At 41.3% G+C, this 17,954-nt stretch overlaps 1 protein-coding gene across 7 annotated transcripts in view; it reads right to left on the bottom strand.

Annotated features, from left to right (window-relative positions):
* The window catches only part of LOC105483759 (ATPase plasma membrane Ca2+ transporting 1), a 117,901-nt gene extending 102,282 nt beyond the window's left edge, over positions 1 to 15,619 (bottom strand). For 3 of the 7 annotated variants that reach the window (XM_071071324.1, XM_011744735.3, XM_071071322.1), the window contains exon 1: positions 15,472 to 15,619. The gene's annotated coding sequence lies outside the window, so the exon portion shown is untranslated. Of the gene's footprint in view, positions 1 to 14,640; positions 15,137 to 15,471 lie in introns of those variants that run through there. The other 4 variants (XM_024793367.2, XM_011744734.3, XM_071071323.1 and 1 more) reach the window with 4 other exon arrangements.
* Between the last annotated feature and the right edge of the window lie 2,335 nt (positions 15,620 to 17,954).

Genomic DNA, 17,954 nt, shown 5'->3' with positions numbered 1-17,954 from the left:
ATTATCGAAATGTATTTAAAATATGAGTAAATACAGCAAGTAAACACCTAAAGTGGAGTAAGGCGCTGAGAGTCTTGATTCATGAACTTCTGGCGGCTTAGAAGACTTTTCTGCCAATTTCCTGGTTCTCTACTTTGTTTTACATGGTTCAGGAAACTGGATAAATAATAGCCTTAGGCTGGGAGAAAAATTATCCTACACCTCTCCCCATTCTTCTTCTATTTCTGCTTTCTCTTTGATTCCTCCCCATTTCAGTAGCATTCCAGATAGCAATTAGTCCACTAAGTTACATTCCAGGACAAGAAGACTGGTTTCCACTGACCTCAAAATTAGAGGAATGTCATGGTACAATTAATTTGATACATTTCGTCCTTCTACACCCATAGCTATTCTAAGTAATTAAGAATTACTTGAGTAGCCAAAAGAAACAATGGCACTGAATGTTCAAATACATATATAAAGAGAGATGTGTATCTACTAACTAGATATAAAAAAAGTTATATTCAACTACATAATCTGTCCTAGTCTCTGTCCCTCTCATATCCCACTTACAGCTGTCATCTTAATTTAAAAAAATCCCCAACGCCACTATAATCTATGACTTTTAATGACAACCTCAAACTCCTTCTGTACATGTGCAGATCTAGATTAAACTATAATCTCTCCACATTCCCCAAACCACTCAAAGTTTCCTCCTTTCAACTCCCTAAGGCAGCTGCTAATGGGAGGGGGGTTACCTGGTATCAAACACACATCGAAGGGGCATGGCCAAAGAATCTGCTTAAAGGAGCTTTCCCTCCACTCAGGAATAAGGCCTTCAACCAATACAGTTCCCACTTGTGGAAACATTTAATTTAAATCTAGGGCCACAGGTATACTTTAGGAAGGCAGACAGGAGGAGCAAGTCCGACATCATAAAAAACTGATAGCCTGGCTTGCCACCTAGGCTGTGTGCGGAAGTACAAGCAGAGCTCAGCACAACTTAGAAAACCCTCCAAATGTAATTGTGACAGAAGGTCAGAGATCACCATCAAGAATTCTAAGAACTGGACAGGTGCACGCCTGTAATCTCAACACTTTTGGAGGCCGAGGAGGAGGGACTGCTTGAACCCAAGAGTTTGAGACCAGCCTGGGCAACATGGTGAAACCCTATCTCTACAAAAAGTACAAAAATTAGCTGGGCATGGTGGCACACGCCTATAGTCACAGCTACCTGGGAGGCTAAGGTGGGAGGATCACCTAAGCCCAGAGAGGTTGAGGCTGCAGTGAGCCACGATCGTGCCATTGCACTCCAGCCTGGGTGACAACAAAGAGATGCTGTTTCCAAAAAAAAGGAAGAAAAGAAAAGAATTTTAAGAATAGGATACAATGGTAGCAAAACTACTGAAGTTTGAAAGTTTGACAGCAGATTCTAGAATGCTTTCCTTCTTTACTTGTATAAGAATAGCTGGAAACAATATACCCCTATTCATTATAGAAGAGATCACAGACCAGGAATGGGACATGTGCACACACTTACACTGGTTCTGGAAGCATACAGCACCTGATGAATCACTGCACAAAAAAGGAAACCAAGAAGGAACACCAGACACACTGAGCAAGGCTAACTTAAAGCTCTGCATGACAAGTCTCTCTCCTCTTAGCAGGTCACAGTTGTTACTGTCTACCATAGCAATCATATAAATATTGTTTACAAGAAAATATTTATCTCAAATCTGAAATTTTCTACTTGAAATGAGAATTTAAAAAAAGAAAAGAAAGTCATATGTGATGTCACAGAAAGAGCCTGCCACGACACCTTTAAATTTCCCTAAAGTTTTACCTTGTTTACAATACTGAAACTTAAATTTTTTGGATTAACGCTTTAGCTATAGTTGTATTTAAGTTTAGATGTCAAACTTTTGAAGTTTCCTCCTCTATTAAAAAAAAACAAGATAGATACATTACTCTGTTAAGGAACATTTTACAAAAACATCTACTCACTGGCATTTTTAAATAATACCCATTTCCACTGGCCGCATCTTAGTATTCTATTCTATTTAGTAAAGTCTATCCTGCTCTTTAGAAGCAGGGATAGTAAAATTCTTGTTTCACAAAAAATTAAATTTATATAGCACAGTTATACAAAAATATTTCCGATCTTTGTGTCATTTACCTGACATATCATTCAGCTTAAAGTTAAAAGAAACAGTATCTGTGATAAATTCTCACCCCAAGCACACTACAGTTTCTAAGAGACAAAACAAGCATCTTACAGAAGTCCAGTGTCAGTGGATTCAAGCTCAAGACCAGACACAAGAGGCCCATTCAAGAATCATTAACAACCTCACAGGTATAACAGGGCATTGTGCCAAGGGTGAGTGATAGAAAGATGAACAATCCCTGCTCCCAAACTGGACATCTCACGGAGGTGTCAAACATGTAAACAATAAAATATGAATTCTTAAAAGTGCTATGGAAATTAGGAAAAGTAAAGCAGAGACCTAGAAATGAGTGGGACATACTACAGACATAGCAAGAAAAGACAGACTCCCCAAAATATGACCAGCCACAGAGAAAGGAGACTGGAAGAAAATTTTAGTCATAAGATCACAAACTACCAAAATCCTTTAAATACAGTAATTACAGGGAAACAATCATAAACGAAGACAAACATCTGCAAATAAAGATGCTCACTGGAATATTATTTAACAGAAAAGAATTCAAAATCAAAACATCCAATAACAAGGCACTAGCCACAGGATAGAACATTATTAAAATGATGTTAATGAAAAAATTTAATGACATGAGAAAACAATACAAAGTTTCTAAAAAGCACACAATTATACCTACATCATCTGAAGGATGTTAATAGGAAAGTTTTTCAAAAGATAAAAACTATTAAAGTGTTAAAACTAGCTATTTCTCAGATGTAGGATTATGAGTGATTTGTTTCACTTTACGTTGTCCTATTTTCCAAACATTAGATAGTGTTATATTTCTAATTGGTAAAAAGATTATGTAAGTCACTGTATTTTAGGGTATCCCTTTAAAACTATGCATAGCCCTTTTCATCTTTTTCTATAGAGAATACCTCATCCATATATTACACAGAACCCACTCATTTAAATGGGTTAATATGTGTAAATTGCTTTGAACAGTACCAGCAGGTAGAAGGCAGCTACACAGGTGTTCATTTTATTCAATAATCTTAAATTCCCTTTAGTCAAAGTAAGTAGTGTGTTTTGGAGCTAGTCTATTTTTCATGGCATGTTAACAAAAGAACATTAGTTTTTTTCTTTTTTTCCCACCCTCTAAATTCTAACATCTCTTAAGAAATGACTGCTGTTTTCCTAAGATTCTACTTCCTTCAAAAAAAAAAAAAAAAAAAAAAAAGCAAGAAGAAATTCAAGTATCAAGTTCCTTAATAGGAAGACAGAAATTTAATGAGCGGAATGGAATTTGGCTTTATCCAGATGAAGAAACAGAAATCATACACCAGACTCTTATCAGGGAGTGGGCTATATGTAATTATTTGGGAAAAAAAAAAGTCTTTGTGTCTTTATGAGCTTGGGGTATGGCGCGTCAGAATCCCAGGGGAAGACTCAAGAAACGAAATAGGGCAACCGATTGTTCTATATAATAAAGGAATGAGGAATCTGGATTTGCAAAGTAGAGGATGACTGGAGGGAGAAATTAAGGAAGGGGACTCCTGAGTTATCCATAGACTGTCTTCACTAAAGAAATGTTCCTTCATGTCCACATTGCTCACTTCTGCTTTTGTAAAACTGGATTATTTTACCCAAAGTAAAACTGAGTTGTGTATCTAGATTGCACACGACTGTACAAAGACACAGAAGATGAATGACAGATGACATATCTGAGTTATCCACACATTTAAACTTATTTCATACATGTATTCATTTTCAGTTTTGACAAACTTATACATGCATAATGTCTATTTAGGAAAACAGATCCAAAAGGCTTGTTTAAATATTAGTGTTCCTCTCAGTGCTCCCCCGACCCTTTTTTTTTAAATATCAGCAGTCCTTTTAGTCCCCCATCCCATTTTCTACTCTGAAGCGCCTAGGAACAGTACCCTCAAATCCTTCATCTCTACAAATAATGCTTACAAAGCTACTGCTTGCTTTTTTAGTTTTAGGCTTCATATATATCTTTCCCCCACTCCCCAAGACAGAGTCTCGCTCTGCTGCCCAGGTTGGAGTGCAGTGGCACTATCTCGGCCCACTACCTCGCCTCCTGGGCTCAAGCAATTCTGCTTCAGCCTCTAGTAGCGGGGATTACAGGCCCATGCCACCACGTCCGGCTAATTTTTGTATTTTTAGTAAAGATAGGGTTTCACCATTTTGGCCAGGCTGGTCTTCAACTCCTGACCTCAAGTGATCCACTCATATCTTTTATCACCATTCTTCTTCCCATGCCCAGCACAAACACAAATGCTTCCTAAAGTACTTTTATCAAGAATATATAAAGAAATTACAACTCGATAATAGGAAGAGACTGTACGTTACTGGAACCAAAATGTCCATCAACAGGTGAATGGACAAATTGTGGTGTATCTATACAGTGAATCCTCATCAGCAATAACAAGAACTATTAATATACACAACATGGATGAACCTCAATGACGGTGAGTGAATGTCAGACCAGAAAAGAACACATACTGTATGATTCCATGTACATAAAACTCCAGAAAAGTCAAATTACTCTATAGTGACAGAAAGCAGATCAGGGGCTGCTTGAGGAAAGAAGGAGCTGAGGGAGCGGAAGGGAAGGTAGATAAGGAGGCACAAAAAATTTAGGGGAATGATTACCTGACTGTGGTGGCGACTGTAGAATATATACATGCCTCGGAACTCAAGTTTTTCACTTTAAGTGTAAAGTTTCTTCTATGCCAATTACATCTCAATAAGACTATAACAAATTTGTTCAATTATGAGAAAAAAGGACACAAATAAGCTAAATAGAAGTTCTGGATTCAATATGGGTTTCACAGCAGGGTGATCTGACTGGGACATTTTCTTTGGAGACAGACACAGACAATGTCCGATTCTTGAGGTCTTTTACCTTGAGCTGGTCAGGTTAGATAAGATAAGACACTTCGATTGTGGCCAGAATTCTGAAAGCTGGGTGAGGGAAGAAGACTGGTGATCTTGACATAAATATGTAAACACTCGGTTTTGAGTGTGGTACCCTGGTTTTCAACTGTGTTCCCAGTGTGAATAGCCTTCTCGAGAAAGTAAGCTTCCAGCCTTCTGCAAGGGTGAAGGAAAAGAGATCACAGAGCTAGAGAGAGGGAAAGACATCTGGATATCAAATTCCTAAAATTTCAACCAGTCCTCCTATTTTGCCCCCCTGTCCCCTCTTCACCAGAGGTACCATGTTTTTCCAGCTCTGAGCTCTCAGGGAATTCTATACACTGACTTGTTTCTGGGCTTTTCTATTACTTAGAGTTCGGCTTTATGAGTCTACTAAGTTGACTGCTTCTAAAATTTTGGTGTGGATTTCTCTTCTCCCTTGTGGATTTACGGCTTTTTAAAAAAAGATTTCTCTTATTCTCATTTTAGTATATGTTTGGCAAGAAGCAGAGTTAAATGCCAGTAATATGCCACTTGTTTAACTGAAATCTTAGATAATTTAGCTTTTCAATAAATGTATTTATCTTCATAAATCAAACACAGCATACCACAGATGAAATGTCAAAATGGTGACAGTAGTTAAAAGACAAAATTGGAAGGCAAACCTAACAGAATAAAAAAACAAATGGTTGAAAGTTTGGGGGCAGGGGGTAACCTGTTTTTGGTATACAAATTTTGTTAAAAGCCAAATTTCCAAGAGAGAAAAATCAAAACTTTGTACTTTTTGAGGAGTTAACAAAGAAACCAAGTGATTTATCCAAGACAAGTAGGTTTTTTAGTGGTGAAGATAAATTTCACATTTAAATCTGGTGAGTCCTTAACATATCACAGCGTAAAAACCAAAACCAAAGGAGACACAAGCTCTGAGAAAGGTGGGTATTTCCAGCAAAAGGAATGCTGTCAGCAGGAGGGCCAGAGGTGATCAAGTTCCACCATTAAATGATGTACATAAAAACAACAGTGCTTAAGCTCAAAGGCAGGGTCACCTATTTTTTGAGACAGGGTCTTCCCTCTGTCGCCCAGGCTGCAGTGCTGTGGGCACAACCTCAGTTCACTGCAACCTCTACTGCCTGGAATCAAGCGATCCTACTACCTCAGCCTCTCAAGCAGCTAGGACGCGACGCCATGCCTGGCCAATTATTATTTTTTTTTTTTTAGTAGAGATGAGGTTTCGTCATGTTGCCCTGGCTGGTCTCAAACTTCTGTGGTCAAGCAGGAGCCTCCTGCCTCAGTCTCCCAAAGGGCTGGGATTACAGGCATGCGCCACTGCGCTTGGCCAAAGACAGGGTAACATAAACTTTACCCTAAATCCACTGTACAAGTAGAAAAGGGTTGACTGGTGAATCCTTGTTTTTCTGAGACTCAACATGCAGACGGTTTGATGTTAGAGGAGCTCCGTTTCCCAGGCTTTGTCAGATTTCTTTCCCATTCACTGACTGACCTTCCTTGTTTTCAGCCCCCTATTTGCACTGGTACCCTTTAACTCAGTAGTTCTCCACTACAGTATTAGTTGTCAGGAGTGTCCACACTTAAATACCTTAAGTTCATGAGTCACTTTTTAAGCAAACAAAAAAGAGTAGTTGTAGCACTTACTCGCTTTTAAGCATGAATAGAGAAGAAAAGGACAGAAGTATAGCAAAAAATTAAAAATATTAGTATTAGAGGTATTTAAAAGATCTAGACATTAGCAAGGGAGCATGGAGTATATGCCAGGATCATCCACAAGTGTCCCAGTAGAAAAACAACTAATCTAGCCCATTTGACTTTTGCTGATTCCATTCAACTCTACCTTCAGATTTCTTTTTCTTCACTACCAAAACCACTCCTGTGCTACTCTTTGACCAACAATTTTATTATGATTGTTATTGCAACGTCAATTAAAGCAGGAACAAGTCTTAGAACTCCTTTCACAATACCTTACCAACAATTAGACCTATAAAATTTAAAAGATTGGGGGAATACTCAATAGCAGTGCACTTGTAGGGTCTCAGCTGTGCTAATCATAGGAAAATGTTATTTCCAGAGAACAACTCTTATTTTTTCAAGCATTTTTTAATATAACAGCTTACATACTAAAGCTATATAAACCTTTAGTTACTTAAATATCTAAAATTACTACTCTGTGTATCACTCAGGCATTCAATAGAAATGACAAAGTCAAATACAGGCTTTCTTTCTTGACCTCCAGAAGGCAGCTGGAAGAATAACCCATTGCTACACTTTAGCAGAAACCGTATACCTACTCTTCTTCCTGATGCCCAGTGATTGTATAGCAGGTCATGAGCTAACAGCTCTCAGTTCATGAAACGGCAGCAATGATACGATGCTCAGTCTTCTGGTCTGTCTAAATGTGCCCATTCTTCAAAACTCAGCATTACTCCACCCTTTCCCATTGTCTCTCATTAATTTTCTTGTCTGAAGTCCTCTGGGTTGTACACTTCCCATTTATTATCCCTTTGTCTTAGTAATTCATTTGGAGATAACATAAAAGAACTGAGATAAGACATGGGTTCTATATGAGGATATATAGAACTTTATCCAGCAAATGTTCAGGTAGTTTTTTTGGCATATTGGTTTAGGATTTAGACATTGTGTAGCTTCTGTTAAGGTAAAGCAGAGAAGGTTAAGGAAATTTTTCCAGGAGATTTTTAAAACCTTTTTACCTTTGAAATTTTAATCTTACTCAGATGGGTTCATAAGACAATGTTTTACTTCTGGAAGATAGCTACATACATTTCACAGAATGTTACTAGGACAGTAGAATTTAGCTTCTCTACAGGCAGGACTTTTCTACTTCTGAATTTCAACGTGGCAGTTAATTTGGTTTTTTTGTTTGGTAAAAAGGTTCTTGCTGTGTCACCCAGGCAGCCTCGAACTCCTGGCCTCAAGCGAACCTCCTGCCCCAGCCTCCCAAAGTGCTGGGACTTATAGGCATCAAGCACAGCATCTGGCCCCTAAGGGTCCTATCAGGTGAGAGGAAAAACACATATACATTCACAACAAAAGGATGAGGGACTGCCAAACTCTAAGACAGTCAGTCACACAGTGGATACTCAGCGATACTACAGTATGCAACGCAGCTCTCAACTCCAGAAAACACAACTCATTTTGTGTTCTATGTGAACAGCACCCCCTGGAATTGTGCAAAACAGTGATCCTGGTACACAAAGTTAACAAGGTCAGATGTTCCACTAAGGGGAGGTTTGTGAAATGAGAGGACAAAACACTAAACACATTTGGATTCAGCCCTTATTAGCACATTAAAGTACCAGAGAAGTTCCAAACTGCATAAACCAGCATATCCTGGAGTGTGGTTTTGCCTCTCTCCCCCAGGAAATCCCTATTAGTAGTTTTTGGAACCAGCATTCTAAAACACACTTTAGAAAACACTGAGCTACTTTATAAAAGGCTTTCAGAGTCAAGTTGTGTTTTGATAAACAGAAAAATAAAAAACCAATGAGAGTTTTAGTGAAGAAACTGTGGTTTAAAATAGGTTATCGAAAAACAAAAGAAAATTCTGGCACAAATATGAAAGGTAGATTAAAGCAGCAGATCTGAGAGTTTTGAGAGTATAAGATTATTTATTTAAAATCCTCCTGAGAGAGAACTCACTCACAGGGTTAATATAATGAATAACAGATCCACATTTCTAATAAAAAATTATTTAAAAAGCATCTTTTAAGTTAAATAGTCAAATCTTTAAGACCTATTTTTTCAGAAAACATAAATTTGACTCCTAAATTTATCAGGTCTGTACAGTAGTCATGCCAGTTTACAGTTAGGCAGTGTAATCTCAGATTTCACAGTGTAAGCAAGCATTGGTCCATTCAAAACTACCTTTATTTGTTCCCTCAGAGGCCCAGGTGACAGTAATATTTATACAAAAGCAGGTATCCCATATTTTAAGAAACCATATTGTTGGAAGTTACTGTACTTAGAAATACCAAATATTCTTACCAAAAAGGTAACTAAAAACACCACATATTACTTGGAATAGCTAACACTGTCCTAGGAAAAATTTAATAGAAAATAGCTTTCAAAAATGTGGCCAAAAAAAAAAAAAAAATTGTGCCCATAGTTTATTTGGACCTCTCTACCAAAAATATTTATTAATTTAGATTACATAAGCTTTAGTAAATTACAACCTATGATTCCTAAATATACCTTAAGGTTTAACCAACAAGACTACATTTTGGAACAAACAAAATCAGGTTCACAACAGTCTTGAGATGAACCTGCTTTGAAATTAATTTTATTATAAAATATATTTTAAATGCAGATACAGGCTATTTACTATATTGTTATAAATGAAGTAAAAAACAACTGCATTTCAAAACTGGTCTTAAAGAGGAAAATTATTAAAGGCAAGTAATTCACGTGGTATATAGTATTAGATAAAACAGTTCCAAAAGTCAGAGTAGACTGGTGAACTACACAAACTGTTATTTAACATTTAAGTGAGACAGCAGTAACTTCTGTTTTAATGCATAAAATAGGGAATTATCAATTAGTATGCTATCACTAATATTCTTGGAAGATCTACCTGCTCTTTTTGAAAGATCAACTGCTTGTTAACTAAAATTAAAGAGAGCTATCTATCCACTAACTTACATCCTTTTAGTCTGAAGGAATATAGAATCTTTTCTTCTAACAAAGAGCTAGACTAAAGGATAAATACACATTACTGTAAGGATACAGCATGCATTCTTTTTGAATATAAACCCTGGTGTCCAAGTCATTTGAAAATGGCAGACATTAAGATGTGAAAATAAAAGAACATTCTCTAAGAGTTTACAGTGCTTAATAAGTAACTTAACCACAGATGGATCTTCTGAAAGACTGTGCATACAAAGATAACAGAAATATTTTCAATTTATCAGTTCTAGGATTGTCACAAAAACCACCTGCATCAACAAATCAAACTTTGCTACTGATTTAGATATCTCTACCATGTAACTTTAACTTAGTTATAAATGCAATGTCAATGTTTCTCAAAATGCAGACTACTCCAGCATTTGGCCCCACCCCAAATCTGCTGAATCAAAATTCCAGGGGCAACCCCAAGGAATCTGCACTTTCAGTAACTCCCTCAGGTGATTCTTCATGCACACTAATGTTGGAGAACCACATCTTTCTTGCGAGATTTATAACCAGAATTTGGATTTCAGGAACTAAAATCTCCTCATTTGGAACTTTTTAAACTAAATTTCATTACAGAACAAATCAGTATTTCAAAGAGATTTAGGTAATAAACATGTTATAGCATAAATACAAGTGCATAAAAAGTTACAGCAGAAATTTAAAGAAGAAGCCTTTAGTATAGCACATTTTATTTTTATCCAAGATTTAAGACACCCCTAGACCAACAGTTCTTTGAACTTAAAAAAAAATCTACAATATTAAAAATACAGTATTTCAGATATGTTCACATTCACCCAGTTGTTAAGTAAATCAAAATACAAACTATGTGCATTACACCAAATATAAGTAATGATTAAATTAATAAAGCTCAACCCGAACAAACCTATTCATATTTCTCTATTGAATTTACTCTGATCAAAACTGATTTTCCATACATAAATTTCATAAACTTACATAAGCATGTATAATGAGAAGAGCAATGAGCAAAATCTAGAAGCCACCTAAAGTCCAGTTTGGGCTAAAAAAGCTGCTAGCTATATGACCTTAGGGCCTAGACAAATCACTTTATCTACCAGAAAAAAAAAAAAAAAGTACAACTGTCTACCTTACTCACCACACAAGATTATTGTGAGAATCAAATGAGGTCATATGTAAATACATTCTGAAAACTGTAAAGTAGTTAATAATAATGCCTGTGATTTCTGAAGACAGCAAAATTTGAGAGACACTATCTTTGGGTACCTGCTGTAAAATACACAAACTATCACCAGAAAAAGTAAAATGTATATGCCACTAAAGAATCAATGAACAACATAAAAACTGACCGTTCAGATTTAATTAGATACTGGATGCTACTGAGTATACAGTATTCTCAAAATTACAAATATAAAAATTCTATTTGATTACCTGTCCTATGTCCCCATTTATAACAGATCCATTTCTTGTGTTAAGATATAAATGAAATTTGATGGACCACGAGAGTTGGTAATTGTCAAAACTGGCCAGTAAGTATATCATTCTCTCTACTTTCTCATGTTTGATAATTTCTATAATAAAAAATTTTAACAAGACAATAATATATGTGGTATGTATAGATAACATTTCTAAAAGCTAAAAAGTGAATTTTTTAAAGTTATTTATCTTTATGAAAATTATTCCCATAACTATTGTATGTTATTTTCCCTGCAATGTCACCGCAGATTCTACATAGTCCCCAATAAGCTACTATTAGTACCTTTATTACATATCATGACAGCTAATAGAAAATAATTATTCCCTTCCAACTAGTCGATACTATTGCCCGAGATGCAAAAACTTAAACCTTTGTTTCTGCTTTCTGATCCTCAATCCTTTTACTGTTCTTTGCTCATTCATTACAAAATTCCAGAATAAAAAAGTGAAAACATCAATTTTGCTGTATTCATGTGTAAAATGTAAGAGGAAAAAAAGCAAATTTTATTTTGTTCAGTATTACAAAAGACCAATAGTTGTAAGTGGCCGTTCCTTTTAAAACTCATTTCCCATGGTAAGAGACTGTTTCATCTGAAATGAAGTTAACATGTCTGTCAGACAAAGGAAATGAGTAAATCTCACTCTAAAATCAAGGATTCTATCAAAGTATATATAACAACATATAATTACTCTGCATGCATTAATCTAATAGCTCAAATAATATCCTTTATCCTGGGGCCATATTCCGTAGTCTGACAGAGAACACACAGCAGTAAGGGCATAAAACACCCTTCATCTCAAACAGATTTTTTGGCTAATTTTAGTTTAATAAAGACTTATCTACAGCTCAATGGCCAATGCTTTACATTGTCTATAGCGAAATTACAAGTGTTGAATGAAAACTTAAATGCAGATAGAAGGGCAATAACATTTTGTGGTTTGTAAGTAAGACTATATGTAATAATATCCATATCTTAATTAATTACATGGGAGCTAAATTCCCTTTCTCATGTTACATCAAAAAAGGAGCCTGTGCCTAAAGGGACAGCGTTCCTCATATTTATGATCTGGGAAGGAAGGGGAAGGGAAAGAAATCTCAGCTGTCACTACAGTATTTGTTTTCAAAGTATTAAAATCTCCATCTATTTTTATATGAGATGCACCTGAGAGCAGCAAGGTACACAAACCACTTTTTCTAACACGGTCTTTATTAAACTTTGAATGTAAGTACACCTGCTCGAAGTGTTCATTTGCATTATTTAAGAACAAGCAACTGTAAAACAGTAAAATCACAAAAGGCAAGCTGTTGGAAGACAACAAAAAAGAATTACTATAACTGATCCTGCGTGTTTATTTCAGAATCTGTTAATAGGCCTACAACCAAAAAAAAAAAAAAATTGTAAAGCCACTGTCATGCTGGTAGGTACCTTTATTTGGTGGCAATGGCTAGTTTAAACCACCTATTAAAAGCAGCTTTTACTTTCCTTCTTTTACCAAGAAGATCCAGATGATCAATATTATTATAAACACAAATCAAAACTAGTTTCTCATCTCATCTCAGAATGCTAAAATCCCAAGCTTCAATTAAAAAAATATGATTTCCCATACAATTGCAGAAATTTCTCTCAAGAGTGAGAAATGAGAGAGAATACAGAAAAATGAAGACAATGCCCCCTTATACGTCAAAATGGGGATGCCAATAATAGCTGCGATAAAAATCAAGAAGGTGTACCTCGAATTTTCACAATTTTAATAAAAGAAAATCACGAAATTTTAAATTAAAGGTGGCGCTCTGTCCTCAACTCACCCGAATGTGACTCACTTTTGCAGACTATATGGTAGGAAATAAGTTACTTTTCAAAGATCTTTGCAGTTACACCCAAGCCAAAATCAGGACAGAGATCCACCCTTAATTACAGCAATTTAACTGTCTTATCTTAAAGCAAGGTAAAAACTAAAACGTCCTCCTGAAATCACAGCTAAATAAGCCCATTTTATATACTAGTTATCAAAGGTTCCCAATTTAAAAAAAATGTTTCTATTTACCTCAAATGTGAACTCACCAGGAGAATAAAGAAAAAGAGAGGGGGAGGAGGAGGACCCAAATGAAACGCACAAGTACAAAAAGCAGATTCTCCTCCAATCCCTCTTAATTCCCCCAATCCGCCCCTGCCACACACAAGGACAGGGAGTCTCGGGAAGGCTGGCATCGGGGCAAGTGGTGAAGGCCCTCCATTCACTCACGTGGGCCACCATCCAAAGGGTTACACACCCTCTGCCAGATGAGAACCTCATACAAACCAGGCCCTTACAAGTACTTATTATAAAATACACCCACGCTGAACAAGAGCTTTATTTTAAAATAAGACTGTCCTCAGGTGGGGGAGGTTAAACACAACAAAGGCTTCCATGTTGAAAGGCAGACAAGTTCAGATATATGCATATACCTACACACGTATGAAAAAAATCTATGTAGCTAATTTATCACTAACAGCAATCGATACCAACAGAAGCCATTAGATTATTAATAAACCAAGAAAAGTAGCGGGCACAGAAGCGAAAGGTGGCTGTCTGCAGCGCTCTAACCCAAGGAAAAGGTAAATACCAGCCTGTCGAGGAGGGTCGAGCCCTCCAAGTATGGGCAGACCCCCTTAGCCCACCCGGACGCCCTGTCCTCCCCTCCGCGCCAAGCACCGCACAGGGTGCGAGCACTCCCAGCGCTGCGAGTCCCGCAGAAAACTGGTGAATGAAATGCGCACAGAGACCAACCTGGCTGGTGACCGCGGCGCAGAACCAGGGGTCGCTAACCAGCTTAGCCACAGGATTCTCCCGCAGGATGGGATAGAGAGAGCACACCACCCACCCCACACACCCCTGCCACTGGAACGCAGTCCTCCCCCAGACTCCTTCCCCAAAAAGGGAGGTGAGGGCGCAGGCTTTTTTCTCTTAAACTAAGTGAATAAACACGAATCGGAAGCAAATGTGAACATCCTGGGGGTCCAGACGGAAGGCGTGAGGAGAAAAACCAGGCGGCTCTCCAACTCCCGGGGAATCACCGTCCTGACACGCCAACAACCAACTACCCGGGCCGGGGGCCGACTGGGGCCCCCGCTCCCCTCCCGCAGTGCGTCTGGGGGGCCGAGGCCAAGGATTAGAGGGGTGACCCTCCCGAGGCGCGGGGAAAGGGAGTGCCGGGCACGGTGCCCTCAAGGTCACCACGCGCCGTGGCGGGGGCGACCGGTGGCGGGATGGGCCGTGGCGCGGCCGAGACGGCTCCGTGAAGCCGAAGACCTGCGGGTATAGACCAGAAGCCCCAACGAGCCCCATCCCTCGAGCCCGGAGCAGCGACTCCGGGACTGATCCGGCGCTGAGGTGCACGGCTGGGGTGCACGGCGAGAAACCCGCTCACCTTTACAATCACCCGACAAGAGGCAACCTGCGAGGGGCCCCGGCCGCCCCCGCCAGCTTCTCCCGAATCCGGCGCAACCCGCCGGGCACCCAGCTATCAGGACCCCCGCCGCGACGCCAGACCTCCGTGCTCCGCCCGGCCTCCCCCGCAGGTGACCTGCCCCGCCGCCCCCGCAGCTGGCGGGCGGCGGCCGCCACTCACCTCGCCCGGCAATGGGAACCATTTTCCGAGGGGGAAGGAAAGGGAGGCTGCAGGAGGGTCGCGGAGCGGTGAGGGGCAGTGGGAAACGCAGAGGATGGGGGCTCTGTCCTCAGCGCGGTCAGCAGTCGGCTCGCACGGCTCGGGGCGCCACGCGGAGGTGCAGCTGCACCTCGGGGATCGGGCGGCCAAGGAGCCGAGAGGCTCGGCGTCCACCAGCCGGGGCTCCCTACTCACGCTGCACTGCGAGGAGGCGGCGGCGGCGGCGGCAGCGAAGGAGGAGGAGGCGGCGCCCGGCCGTCCCCGCCCAGAGCCCGGCAGCCACCGAGTGGCCGCCCGCGTCCCCCCAGGACCCGCCTCCTCGGCTCCGCAGAGCCGCACACAGGGCGCGCCGCACTCGCTGGGCACGGGCAGCTCAGCCGGCCTCACGCCGCCGTCCGCAACAGCAGCCGCGGGCGGGGTGCAGCCCCCTCCGTGAGCGCCGCAGCCCGCCCCGCTCTGGGCGGGGCCCGCGGGCACCGGAGAGCGGACGGCCGAGCACGAGGGGGCTGCGCGCAGCTCCGGGCAGGGACCCCGTCTGCACCGGGTGGCCAGCAAGATTGCCGGGGTAGGCAGGGGGAGGAGAACGCTCACCCGTTCCGGTCTGGCGCTCCCTTCTCTCCACACCCACACGCCTCCCGCTCCACGCTGGCGGCACAGCTGCTCCCGCTGCCACAGCCGCCACCGCCGCCGAAGCTCGCGCCGCCGCCGCTGCCGCCTTGGCTGGGCGCGGTCACGTGATGCGGTCCGCGGGGACCCTGGGGGCGGGCGGGTGCGCGCGCGCGCGCGCGGAGGAAGCGCGGCTCGCACCGGCACTGGGAGCGGAGCGGCACTGGGAGGGCGTTTAAGGGGAGGACCCGGCGAGCGCGCCCCCGGCTGGCGAGCGCGCGCCCGGCTATTAGAACTTGCCGCGCGGTCGGGAAAGGGTGGCCGGACTGAGGGGCGGGGGTGGGGACTTGCGCCTCCGCACGCCCCTCCCTCTCTTCCTTCCCCTGAGCGCCTCGGCTAGCTGCTGCCCCCGCCCCCTCCAGCGCGCCCCTTCCCTCCTGCCGCAGCCTGCGATTGGCTGAGAGGCTCTGACGTCCGTGTTTCCATGACGTGTTGGTGCGGGAGGGAGCGGCGGGGGAGGAGGGGGTGGCTCAGGCGCGCGGGGAGGTGACTCCTTCAGTCACAGCTGCTGTTTCGGCGCGGGGCCGGGCCGCTTCCGCGACATGTGGAGGCAGGAGAGCAATGATTGCGGCAGGAGAAGTGCGGGCGCCCTTCACCTGGGCCCCCTCCCGAACTGCCCCCGGGCCCGTGCCCCTCCAGGGCCCAGGAGTGAGCCAGCGGGAGGGCTAGGGCGAGCGCTCCTGGCGAGGACAGATTAAGGCGAACCCCCAGTCAGCGGACGTTTGAGCGGCTCCTTGCCGCGTCTCTGCCCCCACTCCAAAACGGACTCGACGCGTGTCCCGGGCCGTGACGCACGCACCGGACGACAAAAGTGCTGCCCGGCTCGCTCCCTCTTTGGGGAAGAGAGCTCACTCCCCATGCGGGCGCGGGGCACCCCACCTCTGTTCCTGCCGGTCGGGTCCGCAAACACCGGGGATCCCGGCTGCAGCGCCCAAAGGGTTAACGCAGGCGTTCGGCCAGTGCAAACCGGCCTCACAGGATCCGCGCTTAAAATCCGGGTGTTTTCATTTTGGGTTTGCTTTTTCTACTATGCCAAGCTGATGGCTCTCTCTTAATGCTCTTGTAACATCTCAACCCTGCACCCATCTTTCCTGAGGGGAAAAGGAAACGGGATAACTTGCGGTATTTCGATGCTCAAAGGTAACCGGCGGCTCTGCTCCAGCCTTCAAGAGATTTTGCAAGTTGAAAAACAAAGAAAATCATCCTTCGTAACATCTACTTAAAACAAAAAAAAAAAGCAGGTTTTCCTTCTTGTACACACATATACACAGTAAAGATGTGTATCTTACCTTAGATACCGCGCTTCATCTTCATCTCATCTTTATTTGAACTCACCGTCGCCACTGGCCCAGAGACCTTGTCAGTGTTATTTTCAGTATCACTTAATCAGAACAAAAAGATAAGTTCTGCAATATTCTTTCTCTTAATTCCAGAATTGGAAAATTAATATTTGTATAGCCTCCTCAAAAGCATACAGGCAATAGGAAGTATGGTATTATGTTCACGATCTGATGATAGCATTTAAAATATTTTAAAAGCTTAAGACACAAAATGTGTGAAAGAAGTTTAAAAGTGAATAAATCTAAATCAATGCTGTTGTAAATAATTTTTTTTATCAGTTTATGTATCTCACTAGGCTAGACGTTACCAGCCTTCTGAGCTGTGCCCTTGATGTGCAAAATGAACGAACATTTGACAGGATAGCATTTTTCCTCTCTTCAATCACTGATAGAGGATTGGTTAATGTGGTACAATAAATAGCCCTTCCTGACACTATTTCAAATCTTTTTAACAGAAGAATAACCTAAATTTCATCTAAGTAAGTTTCAGTATTATTTCCCCCTAAAATATCTTTCAAAACGATTCAGACATTTAAGAATCACTGGCTTTTTTCCAACTTTTCCTCCAAGGAAGTCACAATAGAAGTTGAATTATGTTTCTACTTTAATCAAGAATTTGACATTAAAGTAATATATGAATCATTTCTATAGTACACTAGCAAAATGGGTAATAGATTAAACTAGAATTTGTTCACTTTGTGGGTTTGTTCCATTTCCGGATTATAAAATGAGTGCTCGTAAAGTGTTGTGGTCATGAAACAATTATTGAGCATCTTTATTTAAGAACATGATTCAATTAAGTTTTCATTTATATCGATAAATCTATAAATTGAAACATACGGAATATATATTCATGTATATCCATAAATGAAAACGTGTGTGTGTGTGTATCCCAGGACATATTTGTATGCATTTTAATGAAATGTGAGTCATATGCAATGACAAACTTTTACTGTCATAGTCAAGAAAATTGTACTGTAGTTTGGTTTTTATATTTTTATTCTTCAAATAGAAAATAAAGGGTGAAAGGAATATAGAAATAACTGTTCACATTACATTAAGGAATTC

Source organism: Macaca nemestrina, chromosome 10, assembly GCF_043159975.1.
Source record: "Macaca nemestrina isolate mMacNem1 chromosome 10, mMacNem.hap1, whole genome shotgun sequence".
In the NCBI taxonomy this organism is placed as follows: Eukaryota; Metazoa; Chordata; class Mammalia; order Primates; family Cercopithecidae; genus Macaca; species Macaca nemestrina.
This window is presented reverse-complemented; position numbering and strand designations above follow the sequence as displayed.